The sequence below is a fragment of the Mustela putorius genome, unplaced genomic scaffold (genome assembly GCF_011764305.1).
Source record: "Mustela putorius furo isolate JIRA1106 unplaced genomic scaffold, ASM1176430v1.1 tig00000040_pilon_pilon_pilon, whole genome shotgun sequence".
In the NCBI taxonomy this organism is placed as follows: Eukaryota; Metazoa; Chordata; class Mammalia; order Carnivora; family Mustelidae; genus Mustela; species Mustela putorius.
Window position 1 is genome coordinate 3,677,053 of NW_025421261.1, and position 25,560 is coordinate 3,702,612.

Consider the following 25,560-nt stretch of genomic DNA (forward strand, 5'->3'; position numbering starts at 1 on the left):
GGTTGCATCTACATGTCACTTCCTTTATCACACGAACAAACTCCCGACCACCCCTGGTAGCGGCAGCTGCCGGGGCCAGGGTAGGAAACGCTCTACCTGCTGTTTCCCGGGGGTTTTGCACTTGAACTATTTGGTACCCCCTGTTTGTATACTTCACAGCCCTCAAATCAACCTCATTCCACCGTCCTCAGGGTGATTGTGTGCTCACTTACTCATCCTTGCAAAAAGCTTTTATCAGGAGACTGCCCTGTATCCCCGTGTGGTTAACGAGGTCACACCTCGGATCCATTCATTCACTCCCCCCCCTCATTCAACAGCCGTTCATTAAAAACCAGCTCGTCTCAGTGCCCGCTGGATGTGCCAGGAAGAACGGAACCAGCAGCGCCGCGGTTCCCTGCCTCCCAAGAGCCAACAGTACAGAGGGTCCGGCACAGGGAGGCTCCTCCGGGGAGCACTGCCCCCCACCGGCTTTTCTCATTAGTGAAGCATGAACGAGCACAACAAATCTCCCCGACTGAAACTTCCTCTCTTCTTCCCTTCACAAAACTACGATTCTCTTCATCTCCTTCTGTCCTCCCATGAACTCCGCAGAAGCAAACGTGGTCTTCTCTTCTGACGCCTGCTTCTTCTCTTCTCTGCCCTCGTGCCAGACAATCACATTCCCGCAGGTACATAGTGAATCCACAAAGATGCTTTCATAGTGGACCGAAATGCTCTTACCACCACTTGCAAGTGGGGAAAGAGAGGCTGAAACTGGGATGTTGCCGCCAAACCGCATAAATCCACGATGAAACCAAATCTAAGATCTGGGTCTTTTCACAATATCATGCTAACTCTAATCATCTCCCTTGAACCAATCAGTATGACTTTCCAAGAGCATATACAGCTAACTTTCGTAGAGTCGATTTTACTTCAGTTTCCTTTTTCCTGGATTTACACCTATTCTTTCATCTTTAAATACTTTTTGTTCTTTTGTGGGGAAGATGGCAGAGTAGAGGATCCTAAAGTCACCTCCCCCAACGATAGACCTAGAGAATTTCCACATTCATGTAAATAACCTAGAAAATGACCCAAAGACTGGCAGAACAGATTCTCCAGAGCTAAATGTAGAGAAGAGGACATGTCAAGGTGGGTGGGCAGGCTGGAGACAAGGTGGGGAGCTAGATGGGCTCCCAGGCCTGTCCGCAGTGGGAAGGGTCCGGCGGCGCGGAGAGGCAGGGGCACAAGCCCCTCACACGCACCCCAGGCTCGGGGGATGCACAGGGATGACAAACCCTTATAACATTTGGCTTTGAAAACCAGAGTTTGAAAACTTCACAAGTTCTTACAGTCAGTGGAACTTAACACCTAGAACTTTAAAAATCAGGGGCTCAAGTCCTGGAGAACTGGCAGGGTGATGGGAATTGAGTCCTGCCTTTACAGAGAAGCACCACAAACAGCCCCGCAGAGACAGAGCATAGAAGCAGCAGTTAAAAAACACATCAGATATACAGGAGGGAGATTTATTTATTGATCGCAGAGCTTGTGCTGGAGTGGCAGCGATCTCTGGGAGATTTCTTCACGAACAGAAGAGCCGCCCGGCAGCCTGGATGCATGGGCACCTGCAGGAAGCAAGGCCAGCATTCTGCACCCCGCTTGCTAATAGTCTGCCCTGCCCCCACACACATCCACGCCTCCTCGCCCTCCCCCCAGCTGGCCTCTGCAGGAGTCTCCCAGTAGCCGAAGGTTCCCTCCCATAGCAGACCAGCATGGACCTGGCTGGCACCTCATGCCTGGCCTCTGCACTCTCCCGAGGACCTGCTCCCTCTAAAATGCCCTTGGTGGCAACACACTCAAAGCAGTGCCACAAGTCTGGCTGTGGGCAAACAGCCCTGACAAGGGCAGTAACACTCCAAAATGACTCCTGTCCCAGGGAGAAGGGGAGAGAGCCAGAGATACCAGTCTAACTACAGTCCCAGCAGTGGGCTGGGGGTAGACATCTGGTCTGACTGCGGGCCCTACACACCCACGAAAACTTCCGAGAGGACAAAATAGGGAAAGTGCTCTATAGTTCAGTGCTACTGCATCTCTGGCAAATACCTGACTTGACTCAACTCAAGCCCAAGGCAGCCAGAGACGAGCCCACTACACAGGGTGTACAACACCGGGGCCCAACACTGCTCACAAGAGGCAAGGAGAACCACTGCAGACACCTGGACTGAGGGTAAAAGTGGCTCAGCCACAATGTGGGGTGCACGCAACACGCTAGGAGCAGCCCCTGAAGTGCCAGGCTCTGGGGCTGGAACACCGCACGCAGGAGCGCTCCTCCATGAAGCCACGCCTCTCAAGAGCAGGTGCAGCTCACGCTCCTCACACTCGGACGCAGACACAGACAGACAGACAAAGAGAGGACAGAGGAGTACGTCCCAAATGAAAAAAAAAAAAGGGGGGGGGGGACAAAATCACAGCAAAAGACCTACATGAAACCAGGACAGGTGATATGTCTGACAGAGAATTTAAAGTAACCGTCATAAAGATGCTCAGTGGACTCAAGAAGAGAGTGAGGACCTCAGTGAGACCTTCAATAAAGAGAGAGAAAACAAGAAAGAACCACTTAGAGATGAAGAACTAATAACTGAAATTAAAAAGTACACTTGGTGTGTGATAAAGGGTAGACAAGAGGAACCAGAAGAATGAGTCAGTAACCTGAAGGACGAGTAATGGAAAGCAATGAAGCTGAACAAAAGAGAGAAGATAATAATAAAAAGTAAAAAGACTAAGGGAACTCAACACCACCATCAAATGCAATAGCAGTCACATTATAGGGATCCCAGGAGGAAAGAGAGGAAAGGGGACAGAAATATTGCTGAAAGCCTCATGAGTCTGGAGATGGAAACAGAAATCCAGATCCAGGAGGCACAAAGAGCCCCCAAAAAATCAGCCCAAGGAAGTCCACACCAAGACACATAATAATTAAAATGGCAAAAAGTAGTGATAAAGAATTTTAGAAACAGCAAGAGAAAACAACAACAATAGCAACATAACAACAGTTACATATAAAGGGAAATCCTATAAGGCCGTTGGCTGATTTCTCAGCAGAAACTCTGCAGGCCAGAAGCGAGTGGGGCAGGGCTGAAAGAAAAAATTCTACAGTAAAGAATACTCTATCCAGCAAGGTTATCATTCAGAATAGAAGGAAAGTTAAGAGTTTCCCAGAAAAGGTAAAGGAATGTATCACTCCTCAACCAGCCCCACAAGTATGTTAAAGGGGACTCTGAGTGGAAAGGAAAGACCATAAGTAGAAATAAGAAAAGTAGGAAGCACAAGAGCAGTAGAATTAGATCTACAAAAATCAGTCAAGGGATTCATAAAATAAAAGGATATACTATCTGACACTAGGTACCTAAAACATGGGGGAGGAGAAAATTGAAGAATGGGTTCAAACTTTAACCACCATCAACTTAATATGCACTGCTGTATGCAGAAGATGTTATATACAAACCCAATAGTAATGACAAATCTAAAATCAGTAATAGATACGTAAAAAATAAAGAGACGAATCCAAGTATATCACTAAAGAAAGCCAATTTGTTGTGAGAGAAGACAGCAGAAGCAGAAAGGAAGAAAGAAGAACTACAAAACAACTATAAAACAAGTAAGAAATGGCACTAAATGTCTGTGAATAATTACTTTGAATGTAAATAGACTAAATGCTCCAACCAAAAGACATAGGGAGATGGAATGGGTGGAAAAACAAGACAAGGCCCAGGTATATGCTGCCTACAAGACACTCGTCTCACACCCACAGACACCTGCACACATGCAGATTGAGAGTACAGGGTGAGAGAAACATTGATCCTGCCAGTGGCTGTGAAAAGAAAGCCAAGGCAGCAATACCTGTAGCAGACAAAATAAACATTAATACAAAGATTGTAACAAATGACAAGAACACTGTATAATCATAAAGAGGACAATCTCACAAGAAGACACAATAATTGTAAATATTTATGCACCCAACATGGGAGCACCCAAACACATGAAATAGCCAATTACAATCATAAAGGAAGTAATCAATAGCGACACAACAGTAGGAGACTTTAATGCCCCACTTGCATCAATCGACAGATCATCTTAAACAGAAAATCAACAAGGAAACAGTGGCTTTGAGTGACACATGAGACCAGATGGGTCGAACAGATAGATTCAGACTCCTCTATCCTAACACAGCAGAATACACATTCTTTCCAGGTGCACGGGGAACATCTTCAGAACACATCCCATATAAGGCCACAGAACAAGTCCCAACAAATTCAAAAAGACTGAAGTCCTAGTGTGCATCTTTTCTGAGCACAACTCTACGAAAACAGAGATCAACATAAGGAAAAATCTGAAAAGACCACAACTACATGCAAGTTAAGAAACATGCTACTAAATAAGGAGCGGGTCAGCCGAGGCATCAAAGAGGAAAACAAAAATACATGGAGACAAAATAAAATGAAAACACAATCGTCTGAAACTTTGGGGATGCAGCAGAAGCTGTTCCAGGATGGAAGTTTATAGCCAGCCTACCTCAAGAAGCAAGAAAAATCTCAAATAAACAACCTAAACTTATACTTAAAGAAGATAGGAAAATAACAAACAAAACCCCAACCAGTAAAAGGAAGGAAATAATAAAAATTAAGCAGAAATAAATGAAATAAAAACTAAAGAAAAAATTATAGAACAGATCAGTGAAACCAGGAGCTGGTTCTTTGAAAGGATCAATAAAATCAGTAAACCTTTAGCCAGATTCATCACAGAAAAAAGAGAAGGAGAGAGGACTCAAATAAACTGAATCAAAATGAAAGTAAAGAACTGTCAACAGACACTGATACCACAGAAGTGCAAAGGATTATAAGAGAATATTAAGAAAAAAATTACATGCCAACAAATTGGACAGTTTAGAAGAAATGGATAAACTCCTGGAAACATATCACCGCCCCAAATTGAATCAGGAAGAAAGAGAAAATTTGAACAGACTGATTAGCAGGAATAAAACTGAACCGGTAATCAAAAATCCAGACAAAGTTCAGGACAAGTTTCACAGGTGAATTCTAACAAACATTTGAAGAAAGTTAATACCTATTCTCCTCAAAGTATTCCGAAAACTAGAAGAGGAAAGAACGCTTTTAAATTCATTCTATGAAACCAACATTACCCTGATTCCAAAACCAGACAAAGATACAGATGTAGTGAAAAGAAGGGCCATCTGTACCCCAATGTTTAGAGCAGCAATGGCCACGGTCGCCAAACTGTGGAAAGAACCAAGATGCCCTTCAATGGACGAATGGATAAGGAAGATGTGGTCCATACACACTATGGAGTATGATGCCTCCATCAGAAAGGACGAATCCCCAACTTTTGTAGCAACATGGACGGGACTGGAAGAGATGGTGCTGAGTGAAGTAAGTCAAGCAGAGAGAGTCAGTTATCATATGGTTTCACTTATTTGTGGAGCATAACAAATAGCATGGAGGACATGGGGAGATGGAGAGGAGAAGGGAGTTGGGGGAAATTGGAAGGGGGAGGTGAACCATGAGAGACTATGGACTCTGAAAAGCAATCTGAGGGTTTTGAAGGGGCGGGGGGTGGGAGGTTGGGTGAGCGAGGTGGTGGGTATTGGAGAGGGCACGGATTGCATGGAGCACTGGGTGTGGTGCTCTGAATTCTGTTACGCTGAAAAGAAATTTAAAAAAGAAAAAAGAGAACTAAAAGAAAATAATAATTCACTATGATCAAGTGGGATTTACTCCTGGAATGCAAGGGTGGTTAAAAATTAATAAGGCAATCACTGTGATACATCATATCAATAAGAGAAAGTATAAAAGCTGTATGATCATTTCAATAGATGCAGAAAAAACATTTGGCAAAGCACAGCATCCATTCATGATAAAAACCATCAATATGAAAAGCCCACAACTAATATCATCCTCAATGATGAAAAACTGAGCTTTTCCTCTAAGATCAGGAGCAAGAGAAGGATACCCACTATCAACACTTTCATTGAACATAGTACTGGAAATCCTAGCCAGAGCAAAAGGACAAGGAAAAGATACAAAAGGCATTCCAAACTGGTAACGAACAAGTAAAACTTTCACTATTTGCAGATGACATGATACTATACATTAAAAACCCTACAGGCAACACCAAAAAACTATTAGAACTGATACATGAATTCAGTAAGGTCACAAGCTACAAAATCAATATGCAGAAATCTGTTGCATTTCTATACACTAAAAATAAAGGAGTGGAAAGAGAAGTTAAGACAACAATACCATTTACAATTACACTGAAAATAATATACCTAGAAACAAACTTAATCAAGAGGTGAAAGACCTGTATGTGAAAACTATAAAATATTGATGAAAGAAATTGATGATAACACAAGTGGAAAGATATTCTACATTCATGGAAAGAAAGAACAGATCTTGCTAAAGTGTCTATACTACCCAAAGCAATCTACAGATTTAATGCAGTTCCTTTCTAAATACCAAAAGCACTTCTCACAGAACTACATACATACATACATACATACATACATACAATAAATCCTAAAATTTGTAGGGAGCCACTAAAGACTCTAATTACCCAAAGCAGTCTTGAAAGAGAACAAAGTTGGAGGTATCACAATCTCAGATTTCGAAATATACTAAAAAGGTGTCATAATCAAGGCAGTGTGGTGCTGGCACAAAGACAGACTCGAACATCAGTGGAGGAGGCTGAGAGCCGGGAGACACATCCGTGATGACACGGTCACTTACTGCAAAGGAGACCAGAACATGCGATGGGAAAGACGGTCCCTTCATAAACGGCAGACAGAAAGCTGGAGAGCTCCATGCGAAAGAATGAAACTGGAGAGCTTTCTTACACCCGAAAACAATCTCTAATGGACCTAATATGAGACCCAAATGTGAGACCTGAAACCATAAAAATCCTAGAAGAGAGCACAGGCAGTGATCTCTCTGACACCAGCCATAGCAACATTTTTGTAGTTCTGTCTCCTGGGGCTAGGGAAACAAAGCAAAAATAAACTATTGGGACTAAATCAACATAAGAGGCTTCTGCACAGCAAAGTAAACAATCACCAGAACTAACAGCCACCTATGGAATGGGAGAAGATATTTGCAAATGACATAGCCAATAAAGGGTTAGTATCCAAAATATATAAAGAACTGATAAAACTCAACACTAGAAGAAGAAGAAGATGAAGAATGAGGAGGAGGAGGGAGAGAGAGAAAGGAAGGAAGGGAAGAAAAAAAAGAAAAAGAAAAGAAAAACCAAGGGTTCCTGGGTGGCTGAATCAGTTCCGTTTCTGACTTCAGCTCCAGCAATGCTCTCGGGGTCCTAGGACGGAGGTCCCGTTGGGCTCCATGCTCAGCAGGACGGCAGCTTGCTCCCCCTCTCTCTGCCCCTCCCCACCCATGCTCTCTCTCTCTCTCTTTCTCAAATAAACAAAATCTTTAAGAAAATTAAAAAATAATCTGATTAAACCACTTTAATCAGAAGACATGAACAAACGTCTCTCCAAAGCCGATGTATAGATGATCCAGAGACACCTGAAAAGACGCTCAACATCACTAATGAGGGAAATGTGAACCACACAATGAGGGATCACCTCACACCTGTCAGGACGGCTAAAATCCTAAAGACAAGAAACAAGTGCTGCTGAGGATGTAGGAAAAAGTGGAACCCGCGTGCACAGTTGGTGAGAACGCAAACTGGCATAGCCCCTGTGGAAAACAGCATGGAGGTTCCTCAAAAAACTACAAATGCATCTATCCCAGGATCCAGTAATCACACTACTGGGTATTTATGCAAAAAAATATAAAAACACTAATTGGAAAAGGTATATATACCCTGTTTATTGCAGTGTTATTTACAGGAGCCAAATTACGGAAGCAGCCTGAGTCTCCATCCGTAGATGAATGAACAACTATGCAGTATCCGCCTTTGACCTGGAGAAGCGAATACTCCTGGGTCCGGCTGCACGCACGGCACGGCACACCCCCCAGCCGAGAAACAGAACGAAGTCTCGCCGTTTGCAGCAACCTGGGTGGATCCGGAGGGTGTAATGCCCGGTGCAACGAGCCCGTCGGGAGAAGACGAGCAGCACGTGAGGTCACTCCCATGCAGAAGTAAGAAACCAAACGAACTAGGAAAGAAGGAGACAAACCCAAACCAGACCCTTCACTACGGAGAACAAACTGACGGTTCCCAGGGGAGGGGGAGGACGGGAAGCAGGTAGGGGAGCAAGAGACCACCTGCCCTGAAGACTGCAGACCGGGTGCAGGTCACCAGACGGGACTCCTGACAGTAACCTAACTCTGCACGTTAACTCTGCTGGAATTGAGAGAAAAGGAAAGAAAAGAAAGAAGATGGGAGAAGATACTTGCAAATGACCCATCCAATAAAGAAGGAGTATTCAAAATACATGAAGAACTTATACAATTCAAAACCTAAGAAACAAATAACTCAATTAAACAATGGGCAGAAGACATTTACCCAAAGAAGACATCCAGATGGTCATCAGACACATGAAAAGATGCTCAGTATCACTCCTCTTGGGGAAATGCAAATCAAAACCACAATAAGATACCACCTCACACTTGTTAGATGGCTAAAATAAAAAACAGAAGCAGCAAGTGTTAGCAAGGCTATAGAGAAAAAAGGAAACCTCTAGCACTGCTGGTGGGATTGCAGACTGGTGCAGCCATGGGGAAGACAGTATGGAGGTTCCTCAAGAAGTTAAAAATGGAACTACCCTTTAACCCAGTAATTACACTCCTGGGTATTTAAACAAAGGTTTAAAAAAAAGCACTAATTCAGGGCACCTGCGTGGCTCAGTGGATTAAAGCCGCTGCCTTCGGCTCAGGTCGTGATCTCAGGGTCCTGGGATCGGCCCCCGCATCGGGCTCTCTGCTCAGCGGGGAGCCTGCTTCCCCCTCTCTCTCTGCCTGCCTCTCTGCCTACTTGTGATCTCTGTCTGTCAAATAAATAAATAAAATCTTAAAAAAAAAAAAAAAGAAAAGAAAAGAAAGAAGAAGAAAAGACAAGACTGATTTAAAAAGAAAATATAATTGTTTTGCTTTTACTTCACGGTTACGAATGACAACAACAGAAAATCAGGTGGAAGCCAAACCAGCTGGTTTTCCCGACCAGGTCATGACTTTGCCTGTTTGCACTGATTCCACTAGGAACAGTTGGTCTGCAAACAGAAGCCAGTGTTTTTTTAATTTCTTTTAATTTCTTTTCAGTGTTCCAGAATTCATCATTTACGTACCACCCCCAGTGCTCCATGCCATCTGTGCCCACCTAAGACCCACCACCTGGTTCCCCGACCTCCCACCCCCGCCCCTTCCAAACCCTAAGTTAGTTCCTCAAAGTCCACAGTCTCTCATGGTTCGTCTCCCCCTCCGATTTCCCCCAACTCCCTTCTCCTCTCCATCTCCCCGTGTCCTCCGTGTTATTCCTTATGCTCCACACATAAGTGACTCTACTTGACTTATTTCACTCAGCATAATCTCCTCCAGTCCTGTCCATGTTGCTACAAAAGTTGGGGATTCATCCTTTCTGATGGAGACACCATACTCCAAAAGCCAACTTTTATCTATTTGTTTGTTTATTATTGTTTTGAGTGTATTAGACACACACGTTACATTAGCTTCAGGTGTACAACACAGTGATTTAACTTTGAAAATGCTGAGGTAGCAAGCTTGGTTCTAAGGGTGTTGAATGGGGGTTCAGCAAGTGACCTGGCTTCCTCGGCGTCTGAATGGAGGTCAAGATAACAATCTGCAGACACTCTGGCCTCTCGAGCCGTTAAACCCAGACACCGCTGAAGCGCGCATTACAGAGATAGAGAGCATTAGAAACACAAACATGGATTTCCTTTAGCAACTGGTGTCTGGAGGAACAAAATAGACCAGCATTTGGTTAATTAACCTTCATGCTTTCCTAGCACTAGCAGTCTTGTGAGCAGACCGTGAGCTACCCACCAGTCGGGAGCAGTAGAGGAGCAGCACATCCAGCTGTCCAGGTTAGGATTCTAAGATTCCCTATTTACGAAACTGAGCTGGGACCATCTGACCACATGCACTGATGGACTAAGACACAGGAGCCGTATTTGGATAAAAGGGAAGGCAGGAAGTTTGGTGCAAGGTGCTTGGGAGAAGGGGAAGATGCAGACAAGAAAGGAGCGAAAGAGCATGTGCAGGAGACGCAGCGGCCGATCGCTTTCCTCCTAGACTTAGGAGCAGGTCCCGTGCCTCAGTGGGGAGGGTGGGAGGGTCTGAGGTTGAAGACGCTGTTTTCATGAGACTCCGTGGACCCTGAGAACAAACAGTGCTGCTTGGAGGCCCGAGGGCCCAAGTTCTTTGCAGACATGTGCAGAGGGGCGTTCTCCACGCTTATGCCTGAAGAAGGTCGCGGAGCAGAGCTACAGGGCGGTGGCCCCCACCTGCCCGCCAGGCTGCCCAGTAGGCAGGGTTTTCGCGGAAAGCCAACAGCCGAAGCAAAGACAAGCTTCCCTTGGGTGGCCAGTTAGAAGACGTCCATTAGGAAACCTGAGAAATCTATGCGAAGAGCTCTCGGGAGCTCCCACACACACGTGGTGGGAGAAATGTGGCCAGTAGTCCAGCGGTCCGGGTTGGCAGGTGGGGGCTGACAGCAGGCGTGACTCCGCGTTCAGTGCCGGTGTCTGCGCTCACAGCTCGGGGAAGACCGACCTTCACCGGCCAAAGAGGGTGACCGCATGAGAAGAGCCTCTTGGAGGCCAAGCCAGAGGCCTAGCAAGAGAAGCCAGACGGACCCAGGTCAGTCAGGGGTCAGGACTCCACGACCAGCGACAGGCTGTCCCCTTCTGGTGGCAGAAAGCAAGCGGTTATTTCCCTTTGTCTCGCCACGACTGCTGCGTGCGCGTGGACGGGAGGGGGACAGGAGGTGGACGGGGAGGTGGGGACAGATCTGTCTCCAGATAGAGAGACACTAGCTCCGGAGATGATGTGGACGCTGATGAGATTTGAGCGTGAGGTCACCGCTGTGCAGCCACTCCCGGGGATGGGCACTTCTATTCTCTTCTCTTTAAAAGTCAAGAATGGCTGCACCCAAACCCGCTCACACCGAAATGAAATGTCGTCAGTGCAGGTGGGGCACAGTCCAGGGTCACTTCCACGCCTGGGCTCCGGCCCCGGGCTGGCGCCCTCTCTCCGCGTCACCAACACGTTCCGCCGCCACAGGGTCGTGAGATGCCCGAGCCCTCGCCACCGGCCCCGTAGCTTTGTCCCCTTCTGTGTCTGCTCTTTTGTTTGACCCCTAAAACGGCGGTGTTCCCCAAATTTCTCTTTTCACCTGGTTTCTCCCCTTGCTCTTTCCAGTCTAAGGCTTTATATTTACTCCCAAAGCTTTAATAACCGTATCCTTAGTGGGTCACTGCCCCATCTAAATCTCCAGTAATGCTAAACATTGCTAACCGAGGCACTCACTAACACAGTGCTTTAATTTTGCTTTTATGTTTTTACATTTTCTAGTCTGAAAACAAAGCCCATGTTCCGTCTGGATTTCAGTCTGACTTACGCAGTAACGAGCCGCGGGCAACGCTTTCCTGGTTGTCCTTGAGCCCAGTGTGGAGGCTCGTGATTGACTTTCGCTCGCTAGACCTTTCTAAACGCTTAAAGTACAAATAATTTCTCCAAAAAAAAAAAGAAAAGAAAAGAGCAAAGTGTGACACGGAGAGGCTCAGTACGTGAGGAGAGCCAGAGCAGCCCTTCGTTCAGGCAGTTTGGCTCCAGAGTCACTGGGGACTTCCAGAAAACCAGAAACTGTGTCCCGTGGTTCTATAAATATTCTACATATCGCGTAGCCCATGTTTACCAATAAGTAAATAATAACCCCACTTGATATGTGAAAGTACACTGTCCCATTCTTTCGATTTTTTAAAGACTTTCGAGCGCCGGGAAGAGCACTGAGGACACCGGCCCACACAGCACTTGCCCCGGCACTACGGAGACTGAAGCCCAAGGAAGAGCGGCCGCGGCTCCGGCCGGGGCGGGCCGGACAGCGACTCAGCCGGCCTCGTGAGGACCCGGTGGTCCAGTCCCCAGCACGTCTCTGCGAGGACAGGCAAGCAGAGCCCTGGCCTCCGGCGCACCTCTGTCCTTGCCAAGTCGCCGCAGAGTCTCCCGACGGCAGCCCTGCAGCCACCGACGCAGACCCGTGGGCTGCTCCCTCTGGGACACCTGCAACACGGCGTCTGGTGGCCGAGGCTCAGACGCCCTAACGAGACGACAGGGGGGTGTCTCTCAAAGTGCCAGATCACCCTTGCTGACGCGAGCCCGGCCTCGAGACCAGTTCCTGCTTGAACAGCCTCGGGACTTCAGGATTGCCGGGATGCGAGGCGAGATGTGCTTCAGCCGCAGCGCACGCCGGCATCACACACTTGCTTCCCCCAGATGCCCGCCTCTGCGGCTCTCCCAACAGAAACGGATGACAACACTTTCCTTCCCATCTTTGCCCCACCTCTGGGACTGCAGGAGAGGAAAGACTTGGCCAGAAACCTCTAAGGGACAAAGAGACCCCTCGTGAGGGGGACACAGCGTGTGTCTTTCCCGTGGAGACAGGCAGACACCTGGGGCAGGCCTCCGGGACAGCAGCAGCTCTTTTCCCGGCGACAGTGCTCAGGTGCTTGTGGCAAGCTGCCGGCTCAAGGCTCTAATTAATTAAAGGGCTCTTCTTGCCAGGGATATTGGCCATTTGACATCTCAGCTGGAGATTGGAGCTCATGAAGGTTCAGCTTTGGAAGAGCAGCTCTGCTGTTATCACGTCTGATCTCCCCAGTGGGAAAACCCAAGTGCCTAGAGTTGCAATAATCATGTTAAGTGCCAGTTTCCTTTGCCAAAAAAATAGTACACTCTTTTCTTTATCCTTCCCCTGGGGTAAACTCCCACTGAGTCATTTGCTGGGTTCTCTGCTTATCTTGCAACTCCACACCAGCAGCATCATTATTTTTCAACATATGTAGGCAGTTCCACAAGCCTGCACGGGCTGTGGTTTTAAAGATCATTAAATTGAGGCTCAACCCCAGAAGCAGGACAGAGTACAGGATCTCCTGCAATAGTATTTAAAATACAAGCAACACTGGAGAGTTATCCCCCTAATTTCCATGGGGCAGGCAAGTCTTTGAAAGGATCATCCTCCAACCTCTGACTCAAAACACAGTCTTGGCCACCAAGCAGATAGAACCCAGAGGTGCACTTCGATGTCACCCTGATGAGAGAAGAATGGGACGGGGAGACAACCAAAGCAGTGGCTCTCCCAGGGAAGGCTACTCACAGCCTCTTCTCTGCTCCCCAAGCATACAGAACTGACCGCACTGTGATTGATTCAAGTACAGTTTGGCCACCCCCTAAACTATGAGTTCATTCATGACAAGGATTCTTTCCTCCTTTATCCTCCAAATAATCATGGGAGACCTCCACTATGTACTAAAGAGTAAATTACGTGGGTCTAGGTGAGTCCAAATCTTGCTCTCTGTCAGGTCCTAAAGATGTAAATAAAAGTGATGGGTCTGAGGGCGGTAGGACGGGGAAGTGCACACAACTTGTAGCTGTTCCTTGTCGCCTGCCATGTGAGGTCAAGGAAAGGGAAAAGGAAGGAGAGAGGGAGGGAGTGGAGAACGCGAAACAGAGAAATGAAGAAAGTGAAAAGAAATAAAGAAAAAAGAAAAATTTATGAAAGTTATCGAGATGCCCAGGCTAGAAATCATGGCTGCAGAAATCCCTGATGTTAGGTTATATCTATTAAAAAAAAAAAAAAAGGAAAATATAGACTAATGGGCAAAAGAAAGCCATATATTAACATTTAGAAAAGGTAATGGATACACACTTATTCGAGAGACAGGAATGCTGTATATCTTATTCTGTACCTCCAAGCTAGTGGTAAGATATTTTTACCTGCCCGTGTACATTCTAGGTGCTGGCGTAAGAAGACACAGTAGGTTCTCCCGTTCCTTTCTTTTTCATTTCTGAGCCTTCTACTGGAGGCTTTTATGGAATGAGCCTATGCCAAGTTTATGAATTAACAAACATTGTTAAATGTCTACTGCAGGCTCAAAACTGTGTCAGGTGCTGGAGATGCAGAAAAGTGTATTCACTGTACTATTAGGAGGGCTTTCTGTTCCATTTATTAAGAAATACTTTGCTTTTACAGAGCTGAAACCCATGACAATATTGATAATATTGACCTTTGTCCATTCCCATCGTTAAGAATTAGAATTACTAAGAATCAGAGACCCATACAGTATGGGTAACTCAGCACAACTACAGCTTGTGTTTCTGCAAACGTGCACTTTAGCCCAAGTCTACTGATGTACTTTGCTTGGTGGTGTTGCTCTTTTCAAGCAAAAACATAAAGTGCGACTCAAAGTACCAAGGTTCAAATTACTCTCTGCAAGCCCAGGGATGGAATCATGAACAGCTCCTACTGAGACAGTTCTCCAAGAGTTTTCCATGGATCCTTCTACTCAACCCTTAACAGCAGTTCTACAGGTTGACACCATGACTTGACTCATTTCATACATGAGACAAGTGAGGGACAGAGTGGCTGATGGTAGTGGGGCTGGGACTCCAGTCATGGAAATTGGTCGCCAGACCCTGTGCTCCTAACCCCTGCCCCATTCGGCATCTCAGGAGAGTGAGATTGGGAAAATGCAACAATAAAAAAATCAAAGCCAGACAATAAGAGACAAAAGAAGAGTGCATAGAATCCAGAAACACCTATCTTACTCCAAATATTGCAAACCAATGCTAAGAGCTCTTTCCGGGTTGGGAGAGTGAAGCGGGAGAGGCATGGAGGCAAGAGAAGAGGAAAGGCTGAAGTGCCTCCCGGTGCTCAGAGAGACACAACTGCCCTTCCCACAGATCAGACATTAGTAGCCTGTGTGGGCACAGATGAAAAAAGGATAGAAATTTGCAAGTTTGTGTGTGTGTGTGTGTGTGTGTGTGTGTGTGTGTGTCTCACCCTTTGTCGAGCAGAGAGAACTCTATAAAGTCAGCAACAACTGTACTCTGCCAAAAATGAACCTTTCTGGCTTCAAAAAAAAAAAAAAAACTATTTAAAAAGTAAACAGCATTCACATTTACTTGAAATAATACCCCTCACTGTGACTGTGACTGCTCCAGGATATGGGATTCTGTCTTTCAGGGGATGGGGAGGGGAGGCAGAGGAATTTCTTCAGTGCTGGCAGGGTTGGTCTGGTCTTTATGCCCTTTCTCGGGGCATGGGAAGAAGTCACCGTGACCTGCCAGCCCAGAAACTCTGCCAAGAAGCTGAGAGCCGTGGGACTGTGCCCGGCCAGCTTTCTGGAGGTCAGTGAACACTGTCTAGACATTAAGTCTTGGTCTTTGAAAGAGGAAGCCAGATACAATATAGTTTCAAAAGGCCGAGGAACCAGCTGTGAGGGACTATCTTAATTCCTGATACCACTGTCTTGGGCTGTGTTTACCCAGAGACCTATTCATCAGCACTGATGAGAAACTTGAATTTTCCAATAGGCCATTACGTTCCAGATTCTTGGTCATCTTTTCCTAAAGGAAGAGTGAAGGTCATCATCCATGTCTATTAAAAATAGCGATGACGCGAGCAGGTGTGCTGCACTCTCACCCATCCTTGGCAATAGTAGACACCCAAGTCAAAGCCAAGGGTGGATGGGAGAGGTAACCCATCAGCACGACCACGGTGATCCCATAAATCACTGCCGCCCACACGTAGGTTTCCTTCTATCTTTCCTTTCTAAAATGAATACTTTTTTAAAAGATTTTTTTTGAGAGAAGAGAGAGAGCACTAGAGAGACAGAGCAAGCGTGAGTGGTGGCAGAGGGAGAGGGAGAAGCAGGCTACCTGCTCAGCAGGCAGCCAGATGTGGGACTCGATCCCAGGACCCTGGGATGATGACCTGAGCCAAAGGCAGACGCTTAACTCACTGAGCCACCAAGGAGCCCTAAAACTGATACTTTTTATATGATAGGGATATATTTCCTAAAGATACTATCTTTAAAATTTGTCATTGAGGGCCACCTGGGTGGTTCGGTCCGTTGAGCATCTGACTCTGGGTTTCAGCTCAGGTCAAGATCTCATGGGTCCTGAGATCAAGTGTCATCTGGGGCTCTGCACTCAGTGCGGAGTCTGCTTGGGGGTCTTACCTCTTCTTCTCCCTCCCTCTCTGTGTGTGTCTCTCTCTCAAATAAATAAATAAATCTTTATAAAAGAAAAGAAGTTGTCATTGACATGGGTTAAGATATCAGAATTCCAGGGAGATAGAACAGACGGAAATCCAGAGAGAAATGGAGCCCACCCAACAAAAATGTTACAATAAACCATCAAAATGGTAGCTAATTTTTTAAAATAAACTCTCTAAGTGGAGGAACCTATTTTTATGGTAACAGAGATTTTGGCTGGGATTTTAGGTTACCATATACAGATGAAAGTTACAACAGGATAAAGCAGGTCCTATAGATACCAAACTGGAAAATGCTTATTTTTCATTTTCAAGTAATCTGTGAAACAGAAATCTCTGACCTTTAACCCATCCCTGGGATTCATTTTATCTCTCACCGTCACCTCATCCACCACCTCACCTGTCCATCACCCCCAACCTGTCTCTGATGTGTACCCCAAGGGTGGGAGTTAGGGCAAAGCCAAGAGCATCCGAGAAGGGGTGAGGATGTGTGTCTTGCCCATCACTCCAAGTGCGGGAGCGTGTGACAGAGCATCCCTACACAGACAGAGCTGAGTCTGAGAGATTTAAAAGTATCAAGGCACAGAGACATAAATATCAATGAGCATAAAACAGGAGCAGCAAACATGGAAGGTGCTTGAAGGTCATTCTCTGTGGCTCATCTGTCCGTACACCGCCCCTCCATGAGTCAACTTGAGTTAAATAGTGTCGGGTGGAGAGGTTACGGAGGAAAGAAATGAGAAGACGTGACTTAGGCCAATCCTCTAAGAGTCTACTTTGAGCTTAATATGTCCCTAGAGAACGTTACTTCGCATCTTGGCATGTCCATTTTTCTTCTACAACATATGGTGGTAATAACTGCCTTGCAATAGGAGGCCCCAAAAAACAATCATGAATGAATGGATGGGCCCGTACACATGCCCTAGATGTTTTTAGGTTCTGCAAATTAAGGAGTGAACTGGTCTTTGGCTAAAAATAAGAGCAGGGATTCTTACCACTCTATAAAGCAGAATTTAGGAAGTGGGACATTTGTTATCTTTCTCTAAACTAAACACTTCAATCCACGCCCCCTCTTCCCCAACCAGCTATCCATTAACACCCTATTTTATGGCAGAAATTGCCTTCAAAAATAAACCCTGAGTATAAGTATCCTTTTCTCAACTCCCAGGAAAAGGAAAAAAAAAAAAACAAAACCCTGCTTTTTTGAACAAAATGGCCCCAGAATGATATTACATTACTGGACAATCATGTATTCAGCAAATCCATTCATTCAATCAACCTTTATTAGCTCTTCCCACCAGTGGGTATTATTACTCCGAGCAGAATCCATCCTTGTCCCCGCTCCAAGAGACGATAGTTTAAGTGGAAGCTGAACCGGTCAGCAAGTATTTAGAATCCAATGGCAGAAAGAAGAAGAAAAACACTGAAGCAATGTTTCTGACACCAGACTGGTTAGACTCACACCCTGGCCCCAATACCCGCTACTGGTGTGTCCTTCAGCAAGTTCTTCAGTGTCACTAGCCCTCAAATTCGTTATCTGTAAACGGTAGTAATAATTTTACTTATCTCAGAGCACTATTATAAAAATCAGGAAAGGATCCATGTAAAGTACTTTACACAGGGCTGAAAATATGGTAAACACTTGACAGTTTTATGGTTGCTGTTAGGTGTTATACTTTGGTGTAGGCACAAAACATTATAAACTCTAGGGGTAACACCATTCATCTTTCCTGGAGAAACCAAGAAAGTTTTTGAAAAGGAAATGACAATGTGAAGGGGTCGCTCCATAGAAGACTCAGCTTTCAAGCAGATAAGAAAGGGAAGATAGTATTCAAGAAGAACAACCACTTTGAACATGGGCACAGAGTGATCAAAAAGTTTTGCATTCAGGAGCAGTTTGCTCAAGACCTCTAGACTCCAGCCCTTAGGAAAATACCAGGAGATGAGGCTGAAGACAATGAGAATGACTTGTTGAGTCATACAGAGGAGTATGGGGTCTAATTTGAATTAAACCTGAATCCCTTGGATGCTTCTAAGTAAGATTTGACATGGACAGTTGTGTTTGTTGTCTGTTCTCTGGAAAGTAACCCTGGCAGTGTTTTGGAAATGGAATGAAGAAGAAAAGACTTGGAGTAGAAAAGGTCAAGGAGCGTGTCATACGAGCTCCCACAGGAGGACTAAGAAGGGAAGGAAAAAGATGATGGAAAGATCCCAGGGGCACCTCAAAACGGCATTTACAGAATTTGATAGCTAGTTGGATGTGGGACGTAAAGGCACCAGAGAAATCCAGGATGACACTGACATCTCTAGCTTGGAATGGTAAAGCCATCGCCCGGAGTGTGAGTACAGGAGAAGACGGCTCAGGATGGGAGAGAACACGTGTAAAGGAGAATGCGTGTCCTTACATTAAGGCGTGGTCTATGGGACAACAAAGTGGAAAAGGCCTCGAGTTCGTCAACAACACAGATCTGGGGTTCAGAAGAGATTTTATCACTTGAGACTCAGATTTGAGAGTAATTTTCTTTAAAAAAGACCCCATCTTAAAAGACAAGATGACCCACAGATTGTTGATTATGTACATGGAAAATATCTATGTGAAATATTATAGAAGAATGTCTGCAGGTTAAATAAATTCTGTTGAAATAGTACAGCTATATGGACTTAGGTTGGTTGAATAATAATCCTACCTCCCCATCAAAAAGTTAAACAAAAGAAGTGGATGAGTTGACCAGAGCTGCCTACAGACAAGGACCTACTCTGGCTCCCTGCTCTCCTAACTCCTCCGTATGCATTCTCCTTTCCCCTTCCCTGATGTTGTTTAGCATGGTGTGTCACCCCATCTAGCTAAGGTTAATGCTGTGCTTTGGCATCTCCTTGCCTTTCTATGGCTTTCCTTAGAGCATTTAAACACACTTGTCCAAACCCACCCCAATTAAGAGACCCTCCCTCAACCCAATAGCCCCCCTAACTACTCATCTCTTCCCTTCCTTTTGCAACACATTCCTTTAAAGGCTAGCCTACCGCTTCTATTTCCTTCCTCACTCAATCTTCAATCCATGGTAGCCTGGCCTATGCACCCATCACCTGGGTCTTACCAAAACTGACGGTGGTCTATGACACCAGCAAACCCAGTGGATGCTCTAGAGTCCCCATTTGCTAACTTCCCAGCAAAAGTTCTGATGCAAGTGACTACCTCATTTTTAATGACTTACTTTTATTGATTTGATTTCTGTCATACTACATCCTTCTGATTTCTTCCAACATCTATGGCCCTATCTTCTCTCTTTCCTTCACAGGAAACAGTCTTTTCCCAGACCGTATATACCACATTCTTATCAACACTCTTCATTTTTTCTCCCCACATTCCCTGGGCAATCTTGTCCCTTCACACTCTGTCAACCATTCTCTATATGGGTATTTATCCCATACTCATATTTCTATCCTAGTATGCTATCCTGAATTATAAATCAACATGCCCAGATACCTGGTGGTCGTCTTTGCTGAGAGAACTTACCTCCACCACAACCTGACATGTATCAATCTCTACCATATATCCAAATTATTATCACATCCTGTTGATCTTATCACTCAAATCTCTCCTGATCTTCAATGCCATTATCCTAATCCTGGCCACTACCATCTCTTGACTATACCCTTATAACTAGACTTTGTGTCTGATATCTTGCTTCTTCTATTCTTCAGCATCCAAATGATTTTAAAATAAAAATTATATCAAGTCACATACACCTACCCTCCCAAGTGAAAATTTCTTGTTCCCCTTACAATAAATCCAAATTCTGGTTTTATAAGTCCTTCCATGATCAGAATTTTATTTTACTTATTTATTTTTTTGTCACACTGTTTGTCATTCTCTATCTCAAGTTGCAATTTTCAGACATTCTGAACATTTTATAGTTCTCCGCCTCTCCAGATTTTCACACTTGGTGCTTCTCTGCCTCCACCCTGTCGTCGTGTGTCTAAATCCCATGCGTTCTTCGGACATCTGAGTGAAGGCCACTTCTTCAGGAAGGTCTTCTCTGACCCCCAGATTACGTTAGGTTTCCTTCATGTAAGATCTCGTAACCTCCCAACTTAAGAAAAGAATCACATTATCCCTTCACAATTCTACATGTCTGGTGACTACCCATACGTTCAATGAGGGAAAGGTCACATGGGACTTGGTCCCCACGGTCTTTCCGTTCATGTCACAGAGCAGATGCTCCGTGAGCACTTGGTAACATGCTGGATGGATCCAACTGAGTCACAGAGACTGACTTACTACTCTGTCTTGTGCATGACAAGAGCTGAGAGAGGTAGTGAATATGTTGGATAACAGAACTGGTTTTATAAATAATCTCAATTGATCAAAATTCTAAAAATAAATAAAATAAATAAAATGGCCTATATTTATACTCAAAGATCACTTACACAAATATAAAAGAAAGCTGTGTTGTAAGAGCAAGTCATGTGAAAATGCCTTAAGAGCATGTGCGAGGACTTCAGACTTCGCATGGGCCACAGAGGGACATGGTGACGCGCAGAAAGTGACACCGTCTCACGCTGCATTAGCGGAGTACCAGCGTTACACCGAGGGACGCCTACAGCTCCTCTAGCATCGCTGCCCGTGTCTGATGTGGTACCTGTCGTACACCAAGCATGTGCAAAGCTCCTGCACGAAAAGTGAAAAGACTCAAAGCTTTTGCCAAACGGAGCACATCGGAAGAAGGACACATAATCTTTGATCTCGGTAACGAAGAGTATGCAAAAGAAAAAGTATAACCTGGTCTAGAAGCGATAATAATACTTGATACATCATTGATTCTGTATTGAGGACTGTTCTAAGCACTTTAGATGTACCAACACATCTACCATATGAAGTAAGTACAATTATTATCTCCGTTCTACAGGGACAAAAGTGAGGCACAGGTAGCTTATGTGACCACAGATGTGCCAGAGCCAAGTTCGGAAACCAAATAGCCAGCAGCCAGCAGCCCACACTTCTGGAAATCATTTAGAACAATATTCTACTAGAAAGAAGGAAGGAAAATCATTAGCCCAGGGGTGAGCCGGGGAGAAGATTCAGGAGAAAACATATTAATTGGCTTCATACTTTAAACGTCAGGCAGAAATCAAAAGGAAACAGATCCTGGCTCAGTAAAATGAAGAACTTTGTCATGCTCTGATTTGTGTCACCAGTGAGCAGTCAGGGTCGTTGGGTCCCTGTCAGCAGAGTCTCCAGGTGGAGGTGGGACGTCTACACATGATATCAAGGGCAGCCTCACTCCGGGGAAAAAGTGAGAATACAGGACCCCTGAGGTCCCTTCACAGGATCTGAAATGTTAAGAATACGACATGGACCTCAATCCCAGACCGAGACGAACACAGCAGAACCCAATCAAGACGCAGATTTAATAGGCAGTAAAAAACCACCGAGATAACGAAATGAATGTCACCCGGAATAGTGGGCCCTCACATCGCCTTTAAAGATGACTATCCCAGGGGCGCCTGGGTGGCTCAGTGGGTTAAGCCGCTGCCTTCGGCTCAGGTCATGATCTCAGGGTCCTGGGATCGAGTCCCACATCGGGCTCTCTGCTCAGCAGGGGGCCTGCTTCCCTTCCTCTCTCTCTGTGATCTCTTCCCTTCCTCTCTCCTACTGTGATCTCTCTCTGTCAAATAAATAAATAAAATCTTAAAAAAAAAAAAAAAGATGACTATCCCAGCTCTAATCCCATATCCAGCAATTTCAGAAACAGAAGCAGCACAGCCAAACAATGCCATGCTCTCCAGCCCTAAGAAATGCCAAGTTACTAATAGATAAGGCACAGCTCAACTCTTTGCGCACCTGGTTCTCCATATCAATAGATAGTGTCAAAGAATTTATTTGAGTTGTTCACACTGTGAAATCGCTTTTTTCCCCTCGAGAAGGAGAAGACCTCGTTAAACCTGAGATTAAAGAGGCGGATAGAAGTGCCCCCTGGACTGCGAAGGGCAGGAATTAGACATGCTGCTACTTCTACAGCAGGCCGTCTCCAGCCAAGGCCCATCACAGCGACGTCCTCCATCAGATGCCAGCGAGGCTAATCCTTTTGCAAAGCATGACAGCTTCTCAGACTTGACTGTGGTGAATCCAAACCAGATTTTTATGCTATATGATCAGCTTTCAAAATACAAAATCATTTTTATATTGTGTTGAGCTTAGGGTTATTGCATTTAAATTTGGAAATAAGGACACAGACGCCTGCCACGCGGCTTCTCCTGGACTCCCTTGATGCTCATCTCGCAGAATAAAATGTCAGATAATAGCGAGATAGAAATAAATATATGCAACCAGAGCTGCTTGATAACAAAATGCTGTCAAACGATAACAGAGTGTTCCACGTCCTTAAAGAGAACCATTCAGATTTTCATCTCCAAAGAAAGAGAGCCACAACATGTCACCGGAACATCCTCACTGACCCCACAGCCTTTCAGTGGAATGTCATCAAGTCTGAAGCCACTTAGTACTGTGACAGCAAGCTGGAAATTTTGGAGGCTGACTTACCTTTCTGCAGTCAGATAAGGACTTCTCGCTGGCCGATGTGCTGAAAATGGTGGTCTATGAAACAAGAAGGGGGTGACACATTAGAATCATCAAAGTGTAATGACTCTGCCCTGTTTTTTTTTTAATATTTTATTTATTTAGTTATTTAACAGACAGAGATCACAAGCAGGCAGAGAGGCAGAGAGAGAGGAGGAAGCAGGCTCCCTGCTGAGCAGAGAGCCCCATGTGGGACTCTATCCCAGGACCCTGAGATCATGACCTGAGCCAAAGGCAGAGGCTTTAACCCACTGAGCCACTCAGGCATCCCTGCCCTGTTCATTTCTAATCTATGGTGGGCACCACTTCTTGTGACCCCAGTGATTTCCCTGGATTTTAAAAACATACCCGCCCTTCATTGTGGTGACTTCCAAGCACCCTTCCACCAAGCTGGAACATTCAGTATGGGCCCACAACGACAGAGTAAGGACTCATTTATCTTTGTTTCACAAACAGGGTGCCTGCAGCATAATTCAGTTAATTGTCAAAAGTCACATACCTTGGAAAGAGGTGAGTAATCAACACCCAGAAGTCTGACCCTGGAACCCAACTTCTGAACCACACACGGTGCTCTATCTCTTGAAGAGATACATACAAAATGTCAAATGCCAAATCATTCTAATGAAACCTAATATGAGCCTGAGCAATGAAGGGGAGCCTCTCCCCATGTAAGAGGTTTATGAACCTGAGCAGCAGCACCGGATCTTGTCATCTGATCTCTATTTTCTTTAGCACACTTGCTCTCCACCCGATTTACTTTTCATATATATTTTTGTTTGTTTTCATGGCCTCATGAACCACTAAAAAGGCATGTTAGCATGCAAGGCCAGTTGGGATTTATATCAAGTTTGCTCCCTTTGGACCACCCTATGAAGAGTTCGATGAATCTGTGGTCAACTACATAAATGATACTGAAATTTTTTTCAGTAAACGGGTCTACTTTTTCTTTAATTACAAAATACATATTCTTAATGAGTCAATCTTCTTTCTAACTATCCTGTTGAGGTGATCAGTAATAAAAATTTGTGTTCATCAGGATGCCTGGGTGGCTCAGCCTGTGGAGCTTCTAACTCTTGATGTGGGCTCAGGTCACGATGGAGCCCGCAGTGGGCTCTGTGCTAGGCATGGAGCCTACTTAAGATTCTCTCGCTCCCTCTCCCCCTTCCCTTCCACTGGCACACACGTGTGTGTTCTGTCTCTCTCAAAAACAAAAACAAAAACAAAAAACTGTGTTTGTCCTTCCGCATTTTCTCTGTGTTTATCCGAATGTATTTACGCCACATGTAATGACAGGACTTACTCTCCGGATCACACTGCATATGCACATACAGATACCTCCTTCTTCCTTGACATCATCTCATCCTATTTAAGAATGCAGTATGGGCACCTTTTCCGGTCAGGTCACATACATTGGCTCATTCGTCTCAACAGCCGCATGGCATTCCATAATAGAGGTATTCTGTATCTCTATGTATGGCTTCTGTTATGGATGGACATTTGGTACTTTCCATGTTTTGGTTCTTTTGTTATTGCTTTTTGTTGGTTTCCTTTGTTTGCCATTACAAACTACATTGCAGTAAATATTCATATATATTTATATTTGTAAGACACACAGACACACACATATATATATAATGTATGCGTGTACATACACATATACGTATTTATACCAACAAATTTATTTTGGTTGAATAGTGTCGAAAAGTAAAAGAAAGGTAAGATCGATAAAGACGTCGGTAAGGCTTGAAGATATAATATACATGAATTTTCTCACATTCTCTCCTTGCAGAACATAAAAATATCTACCACCTCACCTACGATTTTACTTTGTTTTGAGGCAAGCACTACAGATAGGTAAAAATCTGAGCCAGCATAAATTCTGATTCAAAGTAATACGCAGCATTAAAGGACAGAAAACACAGGTGTGGGTAAACATACAAAAAAGCATATTTAGTGAAAAAAATAAATTCAAGGTTTAGATTGGTGTAATCTTGAAATACGGTTTGCTGGCCGTTTTGTGTTATTTTGTTGTGAGGGAAGGTGTGAACGTTATCTAGAAAGTCTGAACTAAAAGCAGGAAAGGGATGTGGAGTGTGGGAGGCCGCGTGGGTGGACGGGCGCCTGCTCAGCCGCGGGGCTCTGCTTCTCCCGTGCCCGCGCCCTCACCGCCGTGTGCACCTGCGCTCGCTCGCGGCCCCTCGTGGGAATAAACGGAAGCTCTCGTTGACGTGGAAAAGGGAAAGAAGGGAGGAGCTGTAAGTGGTAGAAGAAAAGAGAGCAAAAGTCAAAAAAGCAGCTCACAAAACAGACGTACCGGAATCGTCCGGGAAGAGGAAAAATGACTCTCCGGAAAGAAACCGCCGTCTTCGCTCGAGGAGCCTGAGGGCCCGGCACTCATTCTTCTCACCACGATGAAACCCGCTGACCCAAGTCCGGCCCGCACAGGCAGCAGCCCGCGTCGGCCGAACAGACAGACCCTGGACGTTCTCCTCGGCCGGTCCTCGGCCGCTGCGGCTGCATCTCAGTCTCTTGTGTCCGCACGGCTGGTGGGTAGAAGGACAGACTCCGGGTCCGTTCGAGGACAGACTCCGGGTCCGTTCGAGGACAGACACCGGTTCCGTTGGAAGACAGACTCCGGGTCCGTTGGAAGACAGACTCCGGTTCCGTTCGAAGGACAGACTCCGGTTCCGTTCGAGGACAGACTCCGGTTCCGTTCGAAGACAGACTCCGATTCCGTT

General features: G+C 45.2%; 1 long non-coding RNA gene across 1 annotated transcript in view; it reads right to left on the bottom strand.

The window, feature by feature from the left end:
• Positions 1–25,560, bottom strand: part of LOC123390700 — a 194,446-nt gene that overhangs the window by 162,716 nt on the left and 6,170 nt on the right. Inside the window, exon 2 of the long non-coding RNA XR_006605263.1 lies at positions 22,787–22,840. This is a non-coding gene — a long non-coding RNA (uncharacterized LOC123390700). The remainder of the gene's footprint in view (positions 1–22,786; positions 22,841–25,560) is intronic.